General features: G+C 37.6%; 1 pseudogene; it reads left to right on the top strand.

The window, feature by feature from the left end:
* Positions 1-661: 661 nt before the first annotated feature.
* On the top strand, positions 662-2,060 carry LOC748155 (large ribosomal subunit protein uL4-like; annotated as a pseudogene).
* Positions 2,061-23,529: the final 21,469 nt, after the last annotated feature.

Here is a 23,529-nt window from a genome sequence, read left to right as displayed (position 1 = left end):
TAAAAAGATATACACAGACCAAAAATGGAGGAATGGAAAAAGATATTCCACCCAAACAAAAATCAAAAATGAGCAGGGGTAGCTTTACTTACATCAGAGAAAATAGACTTTAAGTAAAAAACTGTAAAAAGAGACAAAGATGTTATTACATAATGATAAAAGGATTTATTCAGCTGGAAGATATAACAATTATAAGTTTGTATCCATCCACACAGAAGCACGCAGATATGTAAAGCAAATATTATTGGTTCTAAATGGAGAAATAAACTTCAATACAATAATACTTGGAGATTTTGACATTCCACTCTTAGCACTGGACAAATCATCTAGACAGAAAGTCAACAAAGCAATATCAGATTTAAATTGCCCTATAGACCAAATGAACCAAATAGACATTTACAAAACATTTTATCCAATACCTGCAGAATACACATTCCTCTCATCAACACAAGGTACATTCTTCATGAAAATCCACGTGTTAGACCACAAAGCAAGTGTCAAAAAAATTTTTTAATCAAAATCATATCAAGTATGCTTTCTGACAACATTAGTATAAAACTAGAAATCAATAACAAGAGTAATTTTGGAAACTGTACAAATACATAGAAATTAAACAACATAGACTTTAACAACAGATAGTACTTTTCCTGTGGCAGCAGCTGGGCTGAGAGGAACATGGCTGTCTCCTCTCTCCACCATGGCATGTGCTCACCCACTGATATCGGTGTACTCCCAAAAGGGGGAGTCATCTGGCAAAAATGTCACTATGCCTGCTGTATTCAAGGCTCCTATTTGACTGGATATTGTGAACTTTGTTCACACCAACTTGCACAAAAACAACAGACAGCCCTACAATGTCAGTGAATTAGCAGGTCGTCAGACCAGTGCTGAGTCTTGGGGTACTGGCAGAGCTGTGGCTCACATTCCCAGAGTTCGAGGTGGTGGGACTCACCGTTCTGGCCAGGGTGCTTTTGGAAACATGTGTCATGGAGGCTAAATGTTTGCACCAACCAAAACCTGGTGCCATTGGCATCACAGAGTGAACACAACCCAAAAACGATATGCCATCTGTTCTGCCCTGGCTGCCTCAGCCTTACCAGCGCTGGTCATATCTAAAGATCATCATATTGAGGAAGTTCCTGAACTTTCTTTGGTAGTTAAAGATAAAGTTGAAGGCTACAAGAAGATCAAGGAGGCTGTTTCACTTCTTAAGAAACTTAAAGGCTGGAATGATATCAAAAAGGTCTATGCCTCTCAGCAAATGAGAGCTGGCAACAGCAAAATGAGGAACCGTCACTGTATCCAGTGCAGGGGCCCCTGCATCATCTATAATGAGGATAACGGTATCATCAAGGCCTTCAGAAACATCCCTGGAATTACTCTGCTTAATGTAAGCAAACTGAACATTTTGAAGCTTGCTCCTGGTGGGCATGTGGGACATTTCTGCATTTGGACCAAAAGTGCTTTCCAGAAGTTAGATGAATTGTATGGCACTTGGCATAAAGCTGCTTCCCTCAAGAGTAACTACAATCTTCCCATGCACAAGATGTTCAACACAGATCTTAGCAGAATCTTGAAAAGCCCAGAGATCCAAAGAGCCCTTTGAGCACCATGCAAGAAGATTCATTGCAGAGTCCTAAAGAAGAACCCACTGAAAAACCTGAGAATCAAAACCTGAGAATCATGTTGAAGCTAAAGCCATATGCAAAGACCATGCACGCGCCAGAACACCATTCTTCACCAGGCCAGGAATCACAAGCTCTGAGTGGATAAGGCAGCAGCGACAGCTGCAGCACTAGAAGCCAAATCGGATGAGAAGGGGGTTGCAGGCAAGAAGCCTGTGGTAGGTAAGAAAGGAAAGAAGCCTGCTGTTGGTGTTAAGAAGCAGAAGAAGCTTCCGGTAGAAAAAAGGGGCAGCAGCTACCAAGAAACCAGCCCCTGGAAAGAAGCCAGCAGAAAAGAAACCTACTGCAGAGGAAAAGAAGCCTGCTGCATAAACTCTTAAATTTGATTATTCCATAAAGGTCAAATCATTTTGGACAGCTTCTTTTGAATAAAGACCTGATCAAAGAGGCAGTGAGAAAAAAAAGGTAGGTAAATAAATTAAAAAGAAAATCCAAAAATGTATTGAAACAAGTGAAAATAGAAACACAACGTACTAAAACATATGGGATACAGCAAAAGAAGTTATTCTAAGAGGAAAGTTTATAGCAGTAAACACCTACATGAAAAATATGTATTTCAAATAAACAATCTAACTATGTATCTCAAGGAACCAGAAATGCAAAAACAGACTGAATCCAAAATTAGCAGAAGGAAATAAAGTATAAAGATCAAGCCAGAAATAAACAATATAGAGACTAAAAATATACAATCAACAAAATGAAGGGTTTTTTAAAAAGATAAACGAAATTGATGAACCATTAACTACATTGATGAAGAAAAAAGATACAAGACCAAAATAAATAAAATCAAAAGTGAAAAAGGATACATTACAGCTGATACCACAGAAATATAAAGAATTATTAGAGATTATTACGAATAACTATATGCCAACAAATTGGAAAAGCTAGAGGAAATGGATAAATTCCTGGACATGTATAACCTATCAAAATTGAATTAGGAAGAAATAGAAAACCTGAACAGACCAATAACAAACAATAAGATTGAATCAGTAATAAAAAGCCTCCAAACAAATAAAAGCCCAAGACCTGATTACTTCACTGATGATGTCCTTCAAAATTTTAAAGAACTAACACTAATTCTTCTCAGACTATTCCAAAAACTTGAAAAGCAGGGAATTCTTCTAAATTCATTGTTCCAGGCCCGAGTTATTCTGATACTAAAATCAGATAAAAACACAGAAAAAAAACACAGGTCAATATCCCTGATGAACATAGATGAAACATACTCAACAAAATACTAGCAAGCTGAATCCAATGGCACATCAAAAATATTATATACCATGAACATACTGTGGGAATCAACAAATGACCTTTAACTAAATGGAAAGCTTAGCAGTTACCATAGTGTCTGGTATACTTAGAAGTGCAATAATAATACTTTCCTTTCTTTGTTAAGACCTCAGCTTGAATACAAAGAAATTTTCACAACCTACTCATCTGACAAAGGGCTAAGATCCAGAATCTACAATGAACTCAAACAAACTTACAAGAAAAAAAACAAACAACCCCATCAAAAAGCGGGCAAAGGATATGAACAGACACTTCTCAAAAGAAGACATTTATGCAGCCAAAAGATACATGAAAAAATGCTCATCATCACTGGCCCTCAGAGAAATGCAAATCAAAACCACAATGAGATACCATCTCACACCAGTTAGAATGGCAATCATTAAAAAGTCAGGAAACAACAGGTGCTGGAGAGGATGCGGAGAAATAGGAACACTTTGACACTGTTGGTGGGACTGTAAACTAGTTCAACCATTGTGGAAGTCACTGTGGTGATTCCTCAGGGATCTAGAACTAGAGATACCATTGGACCCAGCCATCCCATTACAGGGTATCTACCCAAAGGATTATAAATCATGCTGCTATAAAGACACATGCACACGTATGTTTATTGCGGCACTATTCACAATAGCAAAGTCTTGGAACCAACCCAAATGTCCAACAATGATAGACTGGATTAAGAAAATGTGGCACATATACACCATGGAATACCATGCAGCCATAAAAAATGTTGAGTTCATGTCCTTTGTAGGGACATGGATGAAACTGGAAATCATCATTCTCAGTAAACTATCGCAAGGACAAAAAACCAAACACCGCATGTTCTCACTCATAGATGGGAATTGAACAATGAGAACACATGGACACAGGAAGGGGAACATCACACTCTGGGGACTGTTGTGGGATGGGGGGAGGGGGGAGGGATAGCATTAGGAGATATACCTAATGCTAAATGACGAGTTAATGGGTGCAGCACACCAGCATGGCACATGTACACATATGTAACTAACCTGCAGATTGTGCACATGTACCCTAAAACTTAAAGTATAACAATAATAATAATTTAAAAAGTGATCTATCATTTACATGTTAGCATAAAGAATAATATGACCATAGGGTGTACTAGAAGGAATTATTATTCAAGAAAGAGGTATACAAGAAGGGGGCACTAAAAACAAACTATTCATATGTGTCCTTGCTCTATTAGAGTGTTATAGCAGCCAGCAGACATCAGAGCCTGTCTTGAGTGTCTGCCTGCATCCCAGCCATTTAGTTTGCTAAATATCATTGGGTAGACGTTTTTTATACATCAAAGGCTCATAAGGGTCCTGACGTTTATACTACTCAAGGTAATGGATTGTCCCTATGGCTTCTATATGTTTCTGGGCTCCAGCTGGCTGGTGCAGGAACAGTTGGCCTGCACAGTGCAGGAGCTGCCCTCATTTGTGTGCTTTTCTAGGTCTGTACAAACCCAATGACTGAAAGCCTCAACCAGTGGCTTTTCAGAAAGGGGAAAGATCAACATAATTGAACACACACACACACACACACACACAAATATATATATATAATGCTCATAATGTGTGTATAAATACACACATTATGATTAAGTATATCTTAATTTCTAATGCATAAGTGAAAGAGGATCTGTAGAGATTATTAAAAGGCTCTGGGTTATAAAAGTTAATAGGATCTAGAGATTTGTTTTTCTAACAACTTGTAGACTGAGCTAAGATGAGTAACCATTCACTCTCTTCAAAAAAAATAACAATAAAAAGTGAATTCAAATAAAGATGAGAAATTTCTGGTCCAGAATGAAGAGGGAACTTAAAGCCAGAGCAGCCCATTCATGACCCAATGTTGAGAAGACGAGAGGAGATGTTGGGCTGAACAGATCCTATAGACCATGGGTTGGAGCTTTACACCAAGCTAGATGCAAGTACCACATGAGATAAAGATGTCAGAGTATAACCCCTGCATAAATCCAGAGTATTAAGAAAGCTAACCTCTGAGTAAAAAAGCGACTAGAATAATTTTGCCCTGTGCCCTAAAGAAGCATCAGAGGAGGCCTATGTTTTCTTAGGACTCTGAGTGATAGGCTTCCATGAAAGATAGAAACACCAGGCATATGGCACACATGGGTTTGGAGTTCAAATTTATACCATGTGCTTGTTGAATAAATTCCTAAAACAAAAACTTAAACGACCATAAACATGCTAGAGTACCTAGCAAAAGCAGGTGTAAAACTGCTCTTCTATACTTCAGGTTGCAGTATAGACTCCCACAGGTAAGGAAAAAATAATTACTGAAGATGAGATCATAACAAAAAATTACAAATCATATACATGAAAATGATACAAAATGAGACAGTATCAGCAGTCACACACAAAAAAACCGGATGAATAGCTCTCCACATATTGGGTTAACAGACCAATCTCTAATGCAAGAAAATGGAATAAAAAGAGCAATCTCAAAGAATATATAAAGTTTTAAATTATTAAAGATATAGAAGAAACCTAAGTCATAAGGAAATGACTGTGAAAAAAAGAATTTCTATATATGAAAAAGATAGTCATAAAAATTAGACTAAATGTAGCTGAAAAAAGATATAGAGGACTGGAAGATACATCAGTGGAGATTACACAGAATGAAACAAATAGAGATAAAATGATGAAAAATACTTTTTATAAGATGTTAGCATTTAAATACACACACCAGTGTCACTATAAAGCAACCACGCAAACAAGCCAACATAATAACAAGCTAACAACACAATGACAGGATCAAATCCACGTATATCAATACTAATCTTGAACATAAATAGACTAAATGCCCCCACTTAAAAGGCACAGAGTGGCAAGCTGGATAAAAAAAAAAGCAATACCCAATGGTATGCTGTCTTCAAGAGACTCATCTCACATGCAATAACACATATAGGCTCAGAATAAAGGGATGGAGGAAAAGCTACCAAGCAAATGGAAAACAGAAAAAACCAGGGTTAGCAATCTTAATTTCAGAAAAAACAGACTTCGAACCAACAAATATCAACAAAGACAAAGAAGGGCATTACATAATGGTAAAATATTCAACTCAACAAGAAGACCAACTATCCTAAATATATATGCCCCCAACATAGGAACACCCAGATTCATAAGCAACTTCTTAGAGACATACAAAGAGACATTGACTCCCATGCAGTAATAGTGGGAGAATTCAACACCCCACTGACAGTATTAGACAGATCACTGAGGCAGAAAATTAACAAAGATATTCAGGACCTTAACTCAACATAGGACCAAACGGATCTAATAGACCTCTACAGAACTCTCCATCCGAAAACAATAGAATATACATTATTCTCGTCACCACATGGCACATACTCTAAAATTGATCACATAATTGGACATAAAACAATCCTCAACAAATACGAAAGAACTGGAATCATACCAAACACACTCTCAGACCACAGCACAATAAAAATAGAAGTGAAGGCTAAGAAAATTGCTCAAAACCATACAATTACATGGAAATATAAACAACATGCTCATGCACGACTTTTGGGTAAATAATGAAATTAAGGCAGAAGTCAAGAAGTTCTTTGAAACTAATGAGAACAAAGATAAAACATACCAGAATATCTGGAACACAGATAAGGCAGTGTTGAGAGGGAAATTCATAGCACTAAATGCCCATATCGAAAAGTTAGAAAGATCTCCAACTAACAACCTAACATCACAACTGAAAGAATTGGAAAAGCAAGAACCAATCAACCCCAGAGCTAGCAAAAGAAAGGAAATAAACAAAATCAGGGCTAAACTGAATGAAGGAGATTGAGACATGAAAAACCATTCAAAAGATCAACGAATCCAGTTTTTTTTTTTTGAAAAAAATAATAAGCTGCTAGCTAGCCTACTGAAGAAGAAAAGAGAGAAGATCCAAAAAATCACAATTAGAAATGACAAAGGGAGTGTTACCATTGACCCCACAGAAATAAAAATAACCAAGAGAAATAAATACAAATACTTCTATGCACACAAAATAGAAAACCTAGCAGGGATGGCCACATTCCTGGACATATCCACCCTTTCAAAACTGAACTAGGAAGAAACTAATTCCCTGAACAGACCCCTATAATGAGCTCTGAAAATGTAACAGTAATAAATAGCCTATGAACCAAAAAAGTTCAGGACCTGACTGATTCACACCCAAATTCTACCAGACATACAAAGGAGAGCTGGTACCACTCCTATTGAAACTATTCCCAAAAATTGAGGAGAAGAGATTCTAACCCAACTCATTCTGCATCATACTGATACCAAAACCTAGCAGAGACACAACAATAAAAGAAAACTTCAGGTCAATATCCTTGATGAATATCAATGTAAAAGTCCTCAACAAATACTTGCAAACTGAATCCAGCAGCACATCAAAAAGCTAATCTACCACAATTGAGTAGGCTTCATCCTCAGGACACAGGTTAGTTCAACATATTCAAATCAATAAATGTGATTCATCACATAAACAGAGCTAAAGATAAATACCATGTGATTATCTCAATGGACACAGAAAAAGCTTTCAATAAAATTCAACACCACTTCATGTTAAAAACTCCCAATAAACTAGGTATTGAAGGAAGATGCCTCAAAATAATAAGAGCCATCTATGACAAACCCCCCGCCAACATTATACTGAATGGGCAAAAGCTGGAAGCATTCTCCTTGAAAATCCGGCACAAGACAAGGATACCCTCTCTCCACTCCTATTCAACATAGTATTGGAAGTCTTCGCCAGAGCAATCAGGCAAGAGAAAGAAATAAAGGGAATCCAAATAAGAAGACAGAAGTCAAACCATCTTTGCTTGCAAGACAACATGATTCTATATCTAGAAAACCGTAGTATCACCCCAAAAACTTCTTCACCTGATAAACAACCTCAACAAAGTTTTAGGATACAAAATCAATGTACAAAAATCACTGGCTTTCCTATACACCAAAAACAGCCAAGCCAAGAGCCAAATCAGAAAGATAATCACATTCACAATTGCCACAAAAAGAATAAAATACCTAGGAATACAGATAACCAGGGAGGTGAAAGATCTTTACAATGCAGTTTACAAAACACTGCTCAAATAAATCAGAGAAGACACAAACAAATGGAAAAACATCCCATGATCATGAATAGGAAGAACTGATATCATTAAAATGGCCATATTGTCCAAAGCAATTTACAGATTCAATGCTATTCCTATGAAACTACCAACAATTTTCTTCACAGAACTAAAAAAACGATTTTAAAATTCATATGGAACCAAAATAGAGCCCAAATAGCCAAGACAATCCTAAGCAAAAAGAACAAAGCTGAACACATCATGTTACCCAACTTCAAACTATACTACAGGGCTATAGTAACCAAAATAGCATGGTACTGGTACAAAAGCAGACACAGAGACCAATGGAACAGAATGGGGAGCCCAGAAATAAGGCTGCACACCTATGACCATCTTATTTATAACAAAGCTGACAAAAACAAGCAATGGGGAAAAACTCCCTATTTAATAAATGGTGCTGGGATAACTGGCTAGCCATATACAGAAAAATGAAGCTGGATACCTTCCTTGCATCATATACAAAAATCAACTCAAGATGGATTAAAGACTTCAACGTAAAATACAAAACTATAAAAACCCTGGAAGACAATCTAGGCAATACCATCTACACATAAGGACAGGCAAAGATTTTGTGACAAAGACACCAAAAGCAATTGCAACAAAAGCAAAAATTGACAATTAATTAAACTTAAGAGCTTCTGCACAGCAAAAGAAATTATCTACAGAGTAAACACACAACCTACAGCATGTGACAAAATGTTTTCAAAGTATGTAAATGACAAAGGTCTAATATCCAGCATCTATAAGGAACATAAGTTTACAAGAGAAAAACAACCCCATTAAAAAGTAGGCAAAGGATATGAACAGACCCTTTTCAAAAGAAAACATGCATGTGGCCAAAAAGCATATGAAAAACAGCTCAATATCACTGATCATTAGAAATATGCAAATCAGACTGGGTGTGATGGCTCACACCTGTAATCCCAGCACTTTGGGAGGCCAAGGCAGGCAGATCACCTGAGGTCAGGAGTTCAAGACCAGCCTGACCAACATGGAGAAACCCCTTCTCTACTAAAAATACAAAAAAAAGTTGGCCAGGCATGGTGGCACATGCCTGTAATCCCAGCTACTCGGGAAGCTGAGGAAGGAGAATCACTTGAACCCGGGAGGCAGAAGTTGCAGTGAGCCGAGATCGTGCCATTGCACTCCAGCCTGGGCAATAACAGTGAAACTCCCATCTCAAAAAAAAAAAAAAAAAAGAAGAAAGAAAGAAAGAAAGAAAAATGCAAATCAAAACCACAATGAGATACCATTTTACACCAGTCAGAATGGCTATTACTAAAAAGTTTAAAAAAACAACAGATGCTGGCAAGGTTGCAAAGTAAAGGGAACACTTAAGCACTGTTGGTGGGAGTTTAAATTAGTTCAACCATTGTGGAAAATTGTATGGTGATTCCTCAAAAAGCTAAAAGCAGAACTACTGTTTTACATGGCAATCCCATTATTGGGTAAATATCCAGAGGAATATAAATCATTTTACCATAAAGATACATGCACACAAATGTTCATTGCAGCACTATTCACAATAGCAAAGACATGGAATCAACCTAAATGCCCAGCAGGGAAAGAGTGGATAAAGAAAATGTGGTACATGTACACCATGGAATACTATGCAGCCATAAAGAAAGAACAGGATCATGTCTTTTTCAGGAGCATGGATGGAGCTAGAGACCATTGCCCTTAGCATACTAATGCGGGAACAGAAAACCATATGTACACATGCACAGGAAGAATACACACCACATCCAGGAGAGCAGTCAACTTTGGGGCAAACAAAAAGGGAATGAGATGGAGGAGATGGAGCATTAGCTGTGCTTGTAATGCTGTATGCCTTCAAGAATGTTAAAGCAAACACAGCAAAATGACAGTATATGTTAAATCTAGCTGCTGTACACAAATGTCTCATATCAATGCTTCCCAATCATTTTTACTTCGTAGCACATCATTAAATGTAACAAAATGTTTATGACACAATGAGTCAACATATGAAGCTGCTGAAAGTTTAATGCGATTGGCCAGCAAGAGTCAGCAGTCCCAGGACACTTCTTGCCACCACCATGGACTGAGGAATTCATAATATCTCAGCACACTCATCACCTATTTGTCAGTCCTCAGTGACCTTCTGTACACAGTTGGGAAGCCCTGCTTTATATTATTTTTTACACTTTTCTCTATGTTTGAGCTAGTAAAAAGCTAACCAGACAAGAAGATATGTTTCTCAGAGTTCTCAGCAGAAGATTCCCAACAAAACAGGTTGGACAGAAGTGGATGATAGTAAAATTTCTTCCTAAGCAGGATAAAGCTAGAGCTGTGTGGTTTGTGCTCCTCAAAGCCTTCACGGCGGAAGCAGTGGAGTGAGTTTGAGCTGAACTGAGTCTGTGGGGAAGCAAGTTGCTGTGGTAATGTGTGTGACAGTGCAGGGGGCCACAGATGAAGAAGCCAGAGTGAGACCTAGGGGATGTGTTCTAGTGGTAGGGACAAGTACGAAATGCCTGAGCTCTGGATGCAAAAACTTGGAGCTGGCTTTGCTTTTTTGATTGCATTTTTAAAATTGTTGTAAAATATACAAAACATAAAATCTACTACTTTAACGATTTTCATGTGCACAGTTCTGTGACATTAAGTACATTTACATTATGCAACCATAATCACTATCCATCTCCAGAACTTTCTTATCTTCTCCAACTAAAACTCTGTACAGATTAAACAATAATGCCCCATTCCTTCCTCCCCGCCCAGCCCGGCAACCATTCTTCTACTTTCTGTGTCCATGAATTTGACTCGAGTGAAATCATGCATAGCTGTTCTTTTGTGACTGTCTTATGTCATTTACCATAATGTCTTCAAGGTTTATCCATGTTGTAGCATGAGCCAGAATTTTCTTCCTTTTTAAGGCTGAATAATATTCCATTATATGTATATACCACATTTTGTTTATTCATTCATCCATTGATGGACACTTGGGTTGCTTTTATGTTTTGGCTATTGAGAATAATGCTGTTATGTACATGTATTTGTTTGAGATCATGCTTTCCATTATTTTGGGTACATACTCAGGACTACAATTGCTGGCTCATATGGCAATTCTGTTTTGGGGGTTTGGAGTTTTTTTCAAGAACTGCCTGCTTTAATGCATTTTTAACAGGCCTGTTAAATAAGGTTTATTTCCCATGCATTAACATAAAGTGGTAAATCATAGTACTAGCGTGGGGAAATTTGACTAGAAAGCCTACTAACTACTTAGTTTTGGAAGCACTAAATACTGACTCACTCTTTTTAGACATCGTGTTATCATTCCTTGCAATCCTTTTTCTCTAGTCTCATTTATTCCATCTTGATAATATAGATGAGTGACATGGACTCTATGTAAGAATCTCATCTTACAAGGAGAGATGGACATGTAAAAAAAATTGAAATACAGGGAAAATTTTAAACATAGTGAAATAAAATGTACCTCAGATAGAGTGGTAGCACATAAGAAAGTGCTGAGTGGGTGATTGAAGAGAAAATTTTCCTAAATGAGGAGGCACAAGTGGTGGTGGTGGTGGTGAACTGGGGCCAGAGAGAAGAAATCAGGATAACACAGTATGCATGTCAACAGTTCTCAAACAAATCTGAGCTATCAAACTTAATATTTCTTTGAAAACTCCCAGTAAAATTAAATGCTTACTTTATAGCATATTATTTTACCTAATATGAACCTTTAACTCACTCTTGCTATGTGAAATTAATGAAAATGACTCAATTTTTAAAATGTTGGGGATGGGCATGGTGGCTCATGCCTGTAATCCCAGCACTGTGGGAGGCCGAGGTGGGTGAATCACCTGAAATCAGTCCAAGACCAGCCTGGCCAACATGGTGAAAACCCGTCTCTACTAAAAATATAAAAAGAAAATAGCCAGGCATGGAGGTGCACGCCTGTATTCCCAGCTACTCAGGAGACTGAGGCAGGAGAATCACTTGAACACAGGAGGCAGAGGTTGCAGTGAGCTGAGAAGTGCCATTGCACTCCAGCCCGGGCGACAGAGCGAGACGCCATCTCAAAAAAAAAAAACAAATGTTGATAGCATGCTAATTTCTGTAACTGTCGCCAATTTATGAAACCCAAGCCTAGAAGAAAGAAAAACAAGGAGGAGTCTTCATATATGAACCATCACAAAAAGGTAAACTTTATCCAGGAGACAGCACAAGAGACAGCACATTCACTCTTCCAGTTCCAGGAATATAGAAGTGCTTTTGTCTGTGACACAGGACATCAGAGTCACATTTGACTTTTCTTCTTACTTAAGGTTAGTTTTATTGTGTTTCATACATTCAAAACAAGAGTTTTGTGAATGCTTTAGGAATGATATGATCTCAGTTACAATTATATAGCTATCTCCTTTTATTCCATACCTACTTATAAAAGAGAAGTGCAGATGTGAGAAGTGATCTGCCATTTAAATAGTACCCTTTCTTCCTCCCCCAGAAACATAGTAATAGAGATCCTGTTACCTTTATATGAGCTTAAAAGATAGGCTTAGATATGGTCCATCAAAAACATATCTGAGAATACAAGAAAATAAAGGCAGTTTCACAGGAACAAGAAAAACATGATTTGAAAATATCAGTAAATTGAATAAATCTGTGACGTTGTCTACCACCTACAGCTTCCAATGCACAGAACAGAAATATGCTAAAAGAAAGCACCAAATCAGAGGCCTACAACAATGGAATGCTGAGTTTACATTTTTTTTTTTTTTTGGTAAAACTAGAGAATATCAAAGAATTCTGTGCTTTTGGATCGTTTTATGTTTGTTTTTATATTTTTAACTTTATCTATTGCTTTTGTGATGAGGTTCTTCTCCATTAAAAAAGTGTCATTCTGCTGCTGATGGCATAAGGTTTCACTAATTAAGGGAGTTTCTATTACACTGTATTATTATAAATGCTTTTTATCTACAGAACCAGTGCAGATTAGAGGGAGATTAGAGGGTGACTATTCAGGTACTTGTACTTCTCAATAGTTACAGTGAATGCTTGTTAGCATCTTTAAATATTTCCAAGCAAAATAATCAGGACAGAACTGTACCTTACCAATATTCCAGCCCTTACCTGCTTGTTTGCTTGTTTTTCCATATACCATGAAATTTGGGAGCAACATATGGCCTTAGTGGCCGTCCTTTTTGTTACAGATTAGGACACAGAACCAAAGAGGCTAACTGGTTTGCATTAAATACAGAGTCAGTTGAAGGCAGCACCAGGATGGAAACCTAAGTTCCCTGGCTCTCTGGCCAATGCTCTACTTACCACGTGATGATTTCTTTCCTTATGTGTTTCCACTTGACTTAGACATAATACAAAGTTGTTTTTTTATTTTCACAGTACAAGCCAGAGTGGGGGAAGAAAGGAATCAATGAGTTGATAAAGCCCTGAGGATGCATGTTCTTCTGTAGTTTATAAAGAGCCAAGAGAGAAATTTGAGTATGGCAAGAGAAGGGGAAAGTGATAATCAATTTACTACCTGGCAATTTTAAATATATGGCATTTCATCTCTTAATATGTCGGAAGTTTCAATGAGTTTATGGTCATAGTTTTCTGTAGCCCATACAGTGGAGCTTGATCTTGACATTATTTACTGAGGCAGGATGATCTCCCATCTAAGAAAATTTGTCATTAAAGAATCAAATGATCTCAATATGGAGCTGTAAACATCTTCATTGTAGGACAATTTTGTGTTTCATGGATAGCACAACTGGGCAACCTTAGAGACAGTCCATGGACCTATGAACAGGTTTCAGGGAGTTCACAAATCTCTGATTTGTATGCAAAATCTTGTGTGCCTAATGTATATGCGATTTTCTAATTAGAAGTTCCATGACTTCTACCAGCATTTCAAAGTTATTCATGGGCAAAGAGAAAAAAGTTCAAGAATTACTGCTTTTAAAAAAGGACAGCAGTAAAATTTTACAATTCTATTGCATGCCGAAGTGTCCCACCTACTGAGTGTCAAAGCCAAGACTCTAAATCAAGTCTCCTAATGGCTATGAATGTCTTACAGCAGGGAGGATATAATAATTTATTATCATAACAGGTCCAATATTGATTTGAAGTATGAGCCTGAGTTTTTAAAGAATGCAATAGCTATTAGATTCTGCTCTTTTAAATTCATTAATAAAGTATTATAATGACTTATTTAATGACAATGATTTATTTAATGCTTACTATGTTCAACAACTATTTACTTTTCTTAATCTAGTAAACATTTGTGTTTTCCTTTATGTGCAAGACCCTGGACTAAACAGGAATTCAACAGAGGCCTTTTACATAGTTCTTAGGAGTTTATGGTCTATTTTAAAAAACAATACATACACAATTTATGTAACAATATATGGAACACAAAACCAAATGTCAAATTAACATTTCTGTAAAACATACAAGAATGTTAAATAAATGTCTTGTTTAAAATTTCAAATGGAATAACGTCCTTGTATTTTTAGATTACCTGAGCCTGATCAAGATAAGAGGCTTTTAAAAAGTTCATTGCCTAAAAAATTTTTTAAACATCACTATAGGAAGAACTAAATAACCCGAGATTTAAAATGAATTTGGACAAAACCTGTGTTTGGAAAGAAGATTGTCATTTTGGGATACCCTGAAGGGAAATGGTATCCTCAGGAGGTCCTAATGGTTAGATGTGAACCCACCCAAGTTGCTTACAACATATGCAAATGGCTATATCCCGTATGATGACCACGATGGGGCTAAAGCCCCTTATGCATGGAGCTCAAAAAAGCTCAAGAACACTGTCAGGAAGGATCACTAGGAAGCAGAGAACATGGACAGTTGGTCCATAGTGTCATCTGCAAAGCTATAGCTCTTAGGAAAAAAAAAAAGCGAGTAGTAATGACCAGCTTTTCCTAAGAACACTAATACTAGCTTAGATTTGATATGCCTTGTAATAAGGTATTGTAAGATTTGATGAACACACACTTCTCAAAAAAGACATTTATGCAGCCAACAGACACATGAAAAAATGCTCACCATCACTGGCCATCAGAGAAATGCAAATCAAAACCACAATGAGATACTATCTCACACCAATTAGAATGGCGATCATTAAAAAGACAGGAAACAACAGGTGCTGGAGAGGATGTGGAGAAATAGGAACACTTTTACACTATTGGTGGGACTGTAAACTAGTTCAACCATTGTGGAAGACAGTGTGGCGATTCTTCAAGGGTCTAGAACCAGAAATACCATTTGATCCAGCCATCCCACTACTGGGTATATACCCAAAGCATTATAAATAATGCTGCTATAAAGACACATGCACACGTATGTTTATTGTGGCACTATTCACAATAGCAAAGAATTGGAACCAACCCAAATGTCCATCAATGATAGATGGGATTAAGAAAATGTGGCACATATACACCATGGAATACTATGCAGCCATAAAAAGGATGAGTTCATGTCCTTTGTAGGGACATGGATGAAGCTGGAAACCATCATTCTGAGCAAACTATCGCAAGAACAGAAAACAAGACACCGCATGTTCTCACTCATAGGTGGAAATTGAACAATGAGAACACATGGACACAGGGTGGGGAACTTCACACACCAGGGCCTGTCATGGGGTGGGGGGAGGGGGGAGGGATAGCATTAGGAGAAATACATAATGTAAATGATGGGTCAGTGGGTGCAGCACACCAACATGGCACATGTATACATATGTAACAAACCTGCACGTTGTGCACAAGTACCCTAGAACTTAAAGTATAATAATAAAAAAAGAGAAAAAAAAGGAAAGAAAAAAAGATCTGATGGAGCCTGACTATGGGGTAATGATAAAGGATAGAAAGTGCTGCATCCATTCCTGCCAAGCCATAGTAAAACACAAAATGTTCCAAGGAACATGAGGATCAGGATATAAGAACCAAATCAAACAGATTGTACCAAATGAGATAGAGTATAAAGGTTTAAGGAAAAGAGTGGGATGAGCCTTTTGATGGTAGGCTGAAGTAAAACAATCCATTCACTGTGGCATTATAATGGCCCAGAGTTAACAAAGTGAACCAGTTTCTGACAGCACTGTTAATGCTAACTAGCTAGCATCAATGAGTTGATAAAGCCCTGAGGATGTATTTTCTAACTAGTTAGCATCAACAGGTAAGATTCATCCATGCCACTCATTCATTCTATAAACATTCAATTCTTGACAATAATTTCTAAATATGAATCACTTCTACAAAAAAAAATTGAAAATTCTTACAAGATTTTTCTTTTAGCAAGGTAAAATTTAAGCATCTTCCTAAGATTGCAATAGATCTGTACAAAATCTTTATCCCTTTCAGTTCGTTGAGAAGACGATGTTAGGAGAAGAGTTTATATAAGCTGAAGTTAATAAAACTTACCACCACTTAGGAAATGCTGATGTCCCAACTAAGCTACCTGACAATGGAATCTGATTTTTATCCCCATAGGAGCAATTGATCTTCTGAAACAAAAGACCATGAAAGTGAAAAGCATTGCAGAGATTGGAGTTGGGGTCAGTGGACTGGCTGCCACTAAGCGCTGTCTGGAGGAAAGACTTCAGCCCATTTGCTTTGAAGAAAAAGTAGCATTGGAGGAATCTGAATATATGAGGTAAGTTTGGGTGACTTCCAAATCTCTTACCTGGGAAAGCCACACCTGTGGTTCACCCACTCTACCCTAATAGCAGCACTGGACATTCCTATTTCTCAAACAAGCTACTACCATGCTTTCAACAAATGCTTACCAATCTTCTCCTATGTCAGGCACTTATATATATAACATATTATAACATATATATAGGAGTTTACAGTAAACAAAGTATGTAATATAACATATATTTATAACTGTAAATAAAACAGACAAAAATATCTGCCCTCATAAAAGAGATAAGCAATAAACAAGATAAGATAAATATTAATACATAAAATGTGTTGTATATTAGATGACGATAGTTTTTAGGAAGAAAAAATAAAGTCCACAAGAGGGATATAAAATGTGGTGCAGTGTAGGATTTAATGATTAGGTAGCCAGAAAAGCCTCACAAGAAGGTGATTTTTCAGTAAAAACCAGGAGGAAGGAATGGGCATGCAGATGTCTGCAGGGAGAGAACTGAAGCAATTTGAACAACATACAGAAGGATGGCTAGTATGCTTGAGGGACAGCAAAGAGGTCAGTGGAGCTGGAGAGGAGGAAATGGTGGGGCGAACAATAGATGATATCAGAGAAGGAGCAAACAGCCAGATGGGAAGCCACTGGAACATTGTGAGCAAACCAGAGACATAATTCAAAAGGATTTCTGTGACTGCTGTGCTGAAAATATATGACGATGGATAAAGGCAAAACTGGGGAGATAAGTTCGGAGGCCTTTGCAACAACCTGGGCAAGAGACGATGGTGGCTTGGATCTCGCTAGTGGTAGTAGACTGGTGAGAAGTGACTGGATTGTGGATACATCCTAAGGACAGATCCTGCAAGATAGAGAAGACTGCAGGAGAAATTGGTTTGTTTGGTAGGGCGAGAGGAAGGAGGAATTTGGGATGCCATGGTGATTCTGTCTGCACCCCGCCCTTATTCTCTAGCCTGGACCTCTTCAGCATGTGCTGCCCACTTCCAATTGCCAGAATTTGCATCACTTGCCTGTGGGCTTTCCTCAAAGCTACTCTGCTCACAGGAATAAACCAAAAATGCCTGGGAGCCTGGGATCAAGCTTCAAACAGCAACCGACAGGATTTGGCATATATAATTATTCCATCCTCCCTGAGGAGTTTAACTCTGAGGTCTGTGTTCTACAGCATTTCCTTGAGTTTCCCCACAGAATGAAGCCCCAGTCAGCCCCAAGTAGCTGATTTGATAATGCATTCCTTTGGTCTTTCATTCCTTGTCTTGCTCTCCCACTCACCTACTGAGATATCTTCTATCTTCCAAGAAAAAAAAAAAAAGAATAGGTATGGGCATTAAATCCTTGTTTTAGGGTCTGCTTCTGAGAGAACCAAAATAAAACCAAGTGAAAATTTTAAGTAGGCAATTGAAGATATACTTATGGAGTTCAAAGGGGAGCTCCCAGATAGAGATAAAAATTTAAAGACATCAGAGTATAAATGTTATGTAAAGTTGTAAAAGCAGATGAGATTGCCCAAGGAGTGGGTGTAGTTAGAAGAGACCAAGGAAAGAGTCCTGGAGAACTGCAACATTTAGAGGTCTCCAAGATGAAGACGAACCATAAAGAAACTCAGGAAGTGCAGTGAGAAAGAGAAAAGGAAAACCAGGCAAGTGGAGTGTCCTGGAAGCCAAAAGAAAGGAGTCATCATCTACGGGAAAACTGCAGATATGTCAATTAAGATGAGGATTTACAAAAACCCATAGGATCAGCAGCTAGCTTGGAGGTCACTGACCTCAGAAAGAGCAATTTCATAAAGTTGTGGGGTAAAAACCTGATTAGAATAGATTCAAGAGATAAAGAGAGATGAGAAAATAGAGACAGCAAGTATAGACAATCCTTTAAAGAAGTTTTACTGTAAAATGAGGTAGGTAGAGGCTGAAGATTCAGGGAGAAGTGGAGGTAAGAGTTTTTTCTAAGATGAGAAAAATGACAGCATGTTTTTATGTTGATAAGAATGATCTCATTGAAAGGGGAAAGATAAGCTGGAAATTTTAAAAATTAAATTAAATTTAAAAAGAAAGGGGAAAGTTGATAATGCAAGTTGGGGAGGGGGATAGAATTGCTGATGTGATGTCCTTAAATAGGTGAGAAAAAGTGTGATCTATGACTCAGATGAAGGGATTGGCTTTGGTTAGGAACCTTAGTAACAGAAGAGTAAAATATATGGGCACAGATGCAGCTAGCTGAGTAGATGAGATGGCGAGAGCTTTTGGAAGTTCTCTTCTGATTGTTTCCATTTTTGGCAACATAGGAAGCAAGGTAGTGAGCTAAAGGTAAGCATGAGGAAGGAGATGCAGAGTTTGGAAGACAGAGAAGATATGAAATAGCCATTTGCAGAGTGGAATAAAAATGGTCTAGAGAAAGTTTGATTGATGGGCAACATTCAAGGCCCAGGAAACTGGCTCAATATCATAGCCATGGAAATATTTTAGCAGCTCTGCTGGGAGGTGGGATCTGAATAGGGCTTCCAAGGCTTTGAATATTCAGGCCTTTGGGTTTATGTGACCACTCCCTACCAACAGGGATCTTTTCACATACAAATATTTCTAGACACACCCCTGAAAGTCTGCTCTTGTTTGTAGTAAGGCAAAACTTACACACATTCAAAGATTTCCTAAGCCATTTCAGTGTCATTTAATGTGCAATGAGCCATAAATTCTATTCAAAGGAGAGACCAGACTTGGAAATAATAATGTACAATGTTAAAAGTTTATTTATTATTCTACTTTTGTTAAATCATAACGTCTTCTTCATTAAATATTAATTTATTGTTCACAAAGGTAAATGTTTTATACCTTGGTGTGTTCACAATGTAATTGTTGCATTGTTTTTTGATTCTCCACCATTGTTATTTGTTTCTACTCTAGCTTTTATTTCTCAATTTATCTTTACACCTTCTTCCCCTCAAAGGAAACCCAAGGAATTTTCACTAGCCTATCCTCCACTTTTTCCTCTTCAATATCACATTTTTAATAGCTGTAAGATTTATTTTTGATAGCTGTGTGATTTATTGTATGGGTCTTATTTTAAAGGAATTATTCTACCCTTTATAAAATGTAAATGTTTGTATTTTTTTCTTTTAGACCCCATCATATCATGAAAAAAAATCTAGACATTGGATATAGAAAACCTAGGTTCAAGCATTAACTACCCTGCTTAATTGATATATGACTTATGGATTTAACATTTCCAAACCACAGTTTCTCAAATTAAAATGGAGATAATAATTATATCTGTATTATATGTGTTGTAAGGATCAAATAAAATAGTTTGTGGCATAGACTTTTTTAACAGTAATAAGTTTTGTAAGATTGCTATAACAAAGTACCACAAACTGGGTGGTTTAAACAGCAGAAATCTATTGTCTCACAGTTCTGGAAGCTAGAAGTCCAAGATTAAGGTGTTGACAGGATTAGTTCCATGTGAAATTTGTGAGGAAGAATCTGTGCCATGCCTCTCTCTTATCTTCTGCTGGTTTGCTGGCAGTCTTTGGTATTCCTTGGCTTGTAGAAACATCACTCCTATCTCTGTCCCAATCTTCACATGGAGTTTTCCCTGTGTTTGTGTCTATCACCACATTTCTCCTTTTTATAATGACATCAGTCATATTAGACAAGGCTCACCTTACTCCATTATGACCTCATCTTAACTAATTGTATTAATACATCTGTAAAGACCCTGTTTCCATAGAAGGTCACATTCTGAGGTACTGTGGCTTGGACTTCAACATACGAATTTATAGGGGACAAAATTCGACCCATAACAGGACCCACACTTCTTATAAAGAGATTGCCAGCAATCTCTTAGATTGCTTAGAAAGTAGAGATGGATCGTTGCCTGTGATGCCTTGGTTCCTCCTCAGATTCAGCATCTGAAACCCAAAGTATGTTCTTCTTCATGATAAAGTAGGATCAAAGCCTTAAATTCATTGAAGACATCATTTATCTTCAATATTTGGCCTTCTTCATTATTGCAGATAATGAAGAATCAACTGCTTTCTACTTTCAACAAATTATTACACCTGGAAGCCTCGTGTTGTTCAGTTCAGGTGTCTTTACGCCCTGCAGGGGAATCCTGAAGGCTGAAAGCCAAGTGTGTACAAATCTGCTATCTGCAATGCCTCTAAGCAAATTAGAAACTATAATGACTATCCTGCTCCTGATCATTGTCCCAAATATTTGCATAATTCTAAAGTTATAAAGTATGTCAGGCTGTATGCCAGGCATTTCAACCTTAAAAAATACATCAAATTTCTGATAAGAAAAGATCGGGTGTAGCATAATGACACTTTTCACTGAAGAGTCTGTAGAGTTCATGACTATCAAAGCAATGTTTTTTCTCACTGCAGGGATCACCACAATTTTCACACATTGTTGATATTGTTTAGTTTTACCGTGAGCCTCTTAGGAGAAAGCGCAGAATCATGCATTTAGAGCACTGTGGACATGGTTTTCAATTCGAGTTTCTTAGTTACACTTGGTTACATGTATAGAAGTCTAGGAGTTTAGTAAATCAGGTGCATTTGGTGTCCTATACAGTCATAACCACAGCCTATTTTCAGTAGAGCAGGCAGCAATAAAAGTCTCATGAGAAAATTTCTGAAGACTTTTAATAGAAAATTAGGCACTAGATCCTACCCCAGGTAAGAAGAATAAATCATCTGTTCTTCAAATTCTGGAAAAAAGATGGAAGTGTAAAAATAGTGGTCAAAGATTAAGGTTGTCTCTTTGTTCCCAGTTGAAGGTGTGTATTGTGAAAAAAGATTATGACTTATCTTTCACCAGCCAGTAGTGGTAGAGACTGAGGGAGGCAGGAAGCCCTCATCTTTTTTTTTTTTTTTTTTTGAGACAGAGTTTCGCTCTTATTGACCAGGCTGGAGTGCAATGGCACAATCTCGGCTTGCTGCAACCTCCGCCTCCCAGATTCAAGCAATTCTCCTGCCTCTGCCTCCCAAGTAGCTGGGATTACAGGCAGGCACCACCACTCATAGTATTTAATAGAGACAGGGCTTCACCATGTTGGTCAAGCTGGCTTCAAACTCCTGACCTTAAGTAATCCACCTGCTTCAGCCTCCCAAAGTGCTGGGATTACTGGCGTGAGCCACTGAGCCTGGCCTAGGAAGCCCTCATCTTTGATGGGGTTATGGTGTGCAGCAAGCAGTAAACTGACTGCTTTTTGCTACTGCAGTTCTTCCAAAATAGGTCATCTGAAAGACTATTTCTGGCGATTCATGGTACATTATTCCTGAATGTACTCTAAGTGTATGTTTGTGGAAAGAAGTATCTTTTCTTCTTTTTCAACTGATTTGAAAGAAATGGTGTGACTAAAGCCATAGAAAACCTTCCTGTTTGAAGAATTTGCTTTAGTTGTAAAATTACAAAACCTAACTCATAGGGTAAACTGAAAAATAGGCCCCAGCACCCTAAGGTGATCAGGAATAGCAACCTTGAGCTTTGTTGTTTGTGACCATTAAATATAGTATTAGGAAGACAGATTTTCACGGTAAAATTTGTTTTTCAAAGAAAGAAAGAGGATTTTTTCCTTTTTCTTTGCCTCGACTAGAACTTAGCCATGAGATTGCTAAGCCTTGGCCTTGACATGGTGATGCTATGCTTATACCTCCACATCCTACTGCTTGAGCTATGAGACATTTAACCAAATGTTTAAATAAAATGTACTTTTAGTTAAGGAAAAATTTTCCACAATGACTGTCAAAGGAGTCTTCAAGCATGGAAGGTAAGAGCATGGATGCCCCAGTCCCAGCTATCTGGGTTCAAACTGCTGGTCCACTCCTTACTAGCTGGGTAACCCTAAATAAGTTATAAAAGTTTTCCACACAAGATTCCTCTCCTGCAATGTAAATAATTGTGTGCAAATCACAGTTAGTTGTTAAGATTAAATGAGTTACTCTAAGTAAGCCTGTACCTATGACCTACCATACCTACAATATGTAAGCATTATTTATATTTGCTATTGTATGCTTTTATTTCAATTCCTATAGATTCCTGAATATGAGCAATTCTTCTCTCTTCACACAAGTATCAAAAAGTTCAGCAGTCTGTATTTCCAAGTTGTGACTAAAGAGCACCCAAATATTTTGTAGAGAAAATAATTGGGTTTCTTCAAGATGGCTGACTAGAAGCATCTCAATCATGCCTCATTCATTAGAAAACTCAAAAGAGTGTGTAGACAATCTCACTTTGAATATATTATTCAAAAGGGAACACGAAAGTTCAACAAAAAAAGTTACAAGACACACCTAAAACTAGAAAGGAGAAAGAAAACAGACAGCCTGCTTGGCTGGAATCAGCTGGGAACCAGGAGTGATTCCCCAGTATAAGAGAGGGTGGATGAGAGTCTTTCTGCAGTCCATTTTCACTGAACCATTTTCCACTGGATGAATCATACAATCCAGGCCATGGGAGACCACCATGACCTTCCCAAGATCTGAATCTAACTTAGAGAGCAGCCAAGAGACCGTGAGAAGAAATGGCTCCACAGAGGGAACTCTGAGTCCCACACTTTTTCTGTAACCCAGAATATGTACTCTGAAATATTAATCATTAATTAATTTAAACATTCTGTTCCTAGATGCAAACAATCCTTCAATGTTTTACACAATTCACAGCTCACTTAGAGCCTAGACTTCTAGGTATTACTAAGGAATAGTGGCCTCATCCAACTAGGCCATTCATATTTAAATACTTCAAACCT

Source organism: Pan troglodytes, chromosome 1 (genome assembly GCF_028858775.2).
Source record: "Pan troglodytes isolate AG18354 chromosome 1, NHGRI_mPanTro3-v2.0_pri, whole genome shotgun sequence".
Taxonomy (NCBI): Eukaryota; Metazoa; Chordata; class Mammalia; order Primates; family Hominidae; genus Pan; species Pan troglodytes.
The sequence above is the reverse complement of the archived record's forward strand: the minus strand, read 5'-3'. Positions and strand labels throughout refer to the sequence as shown.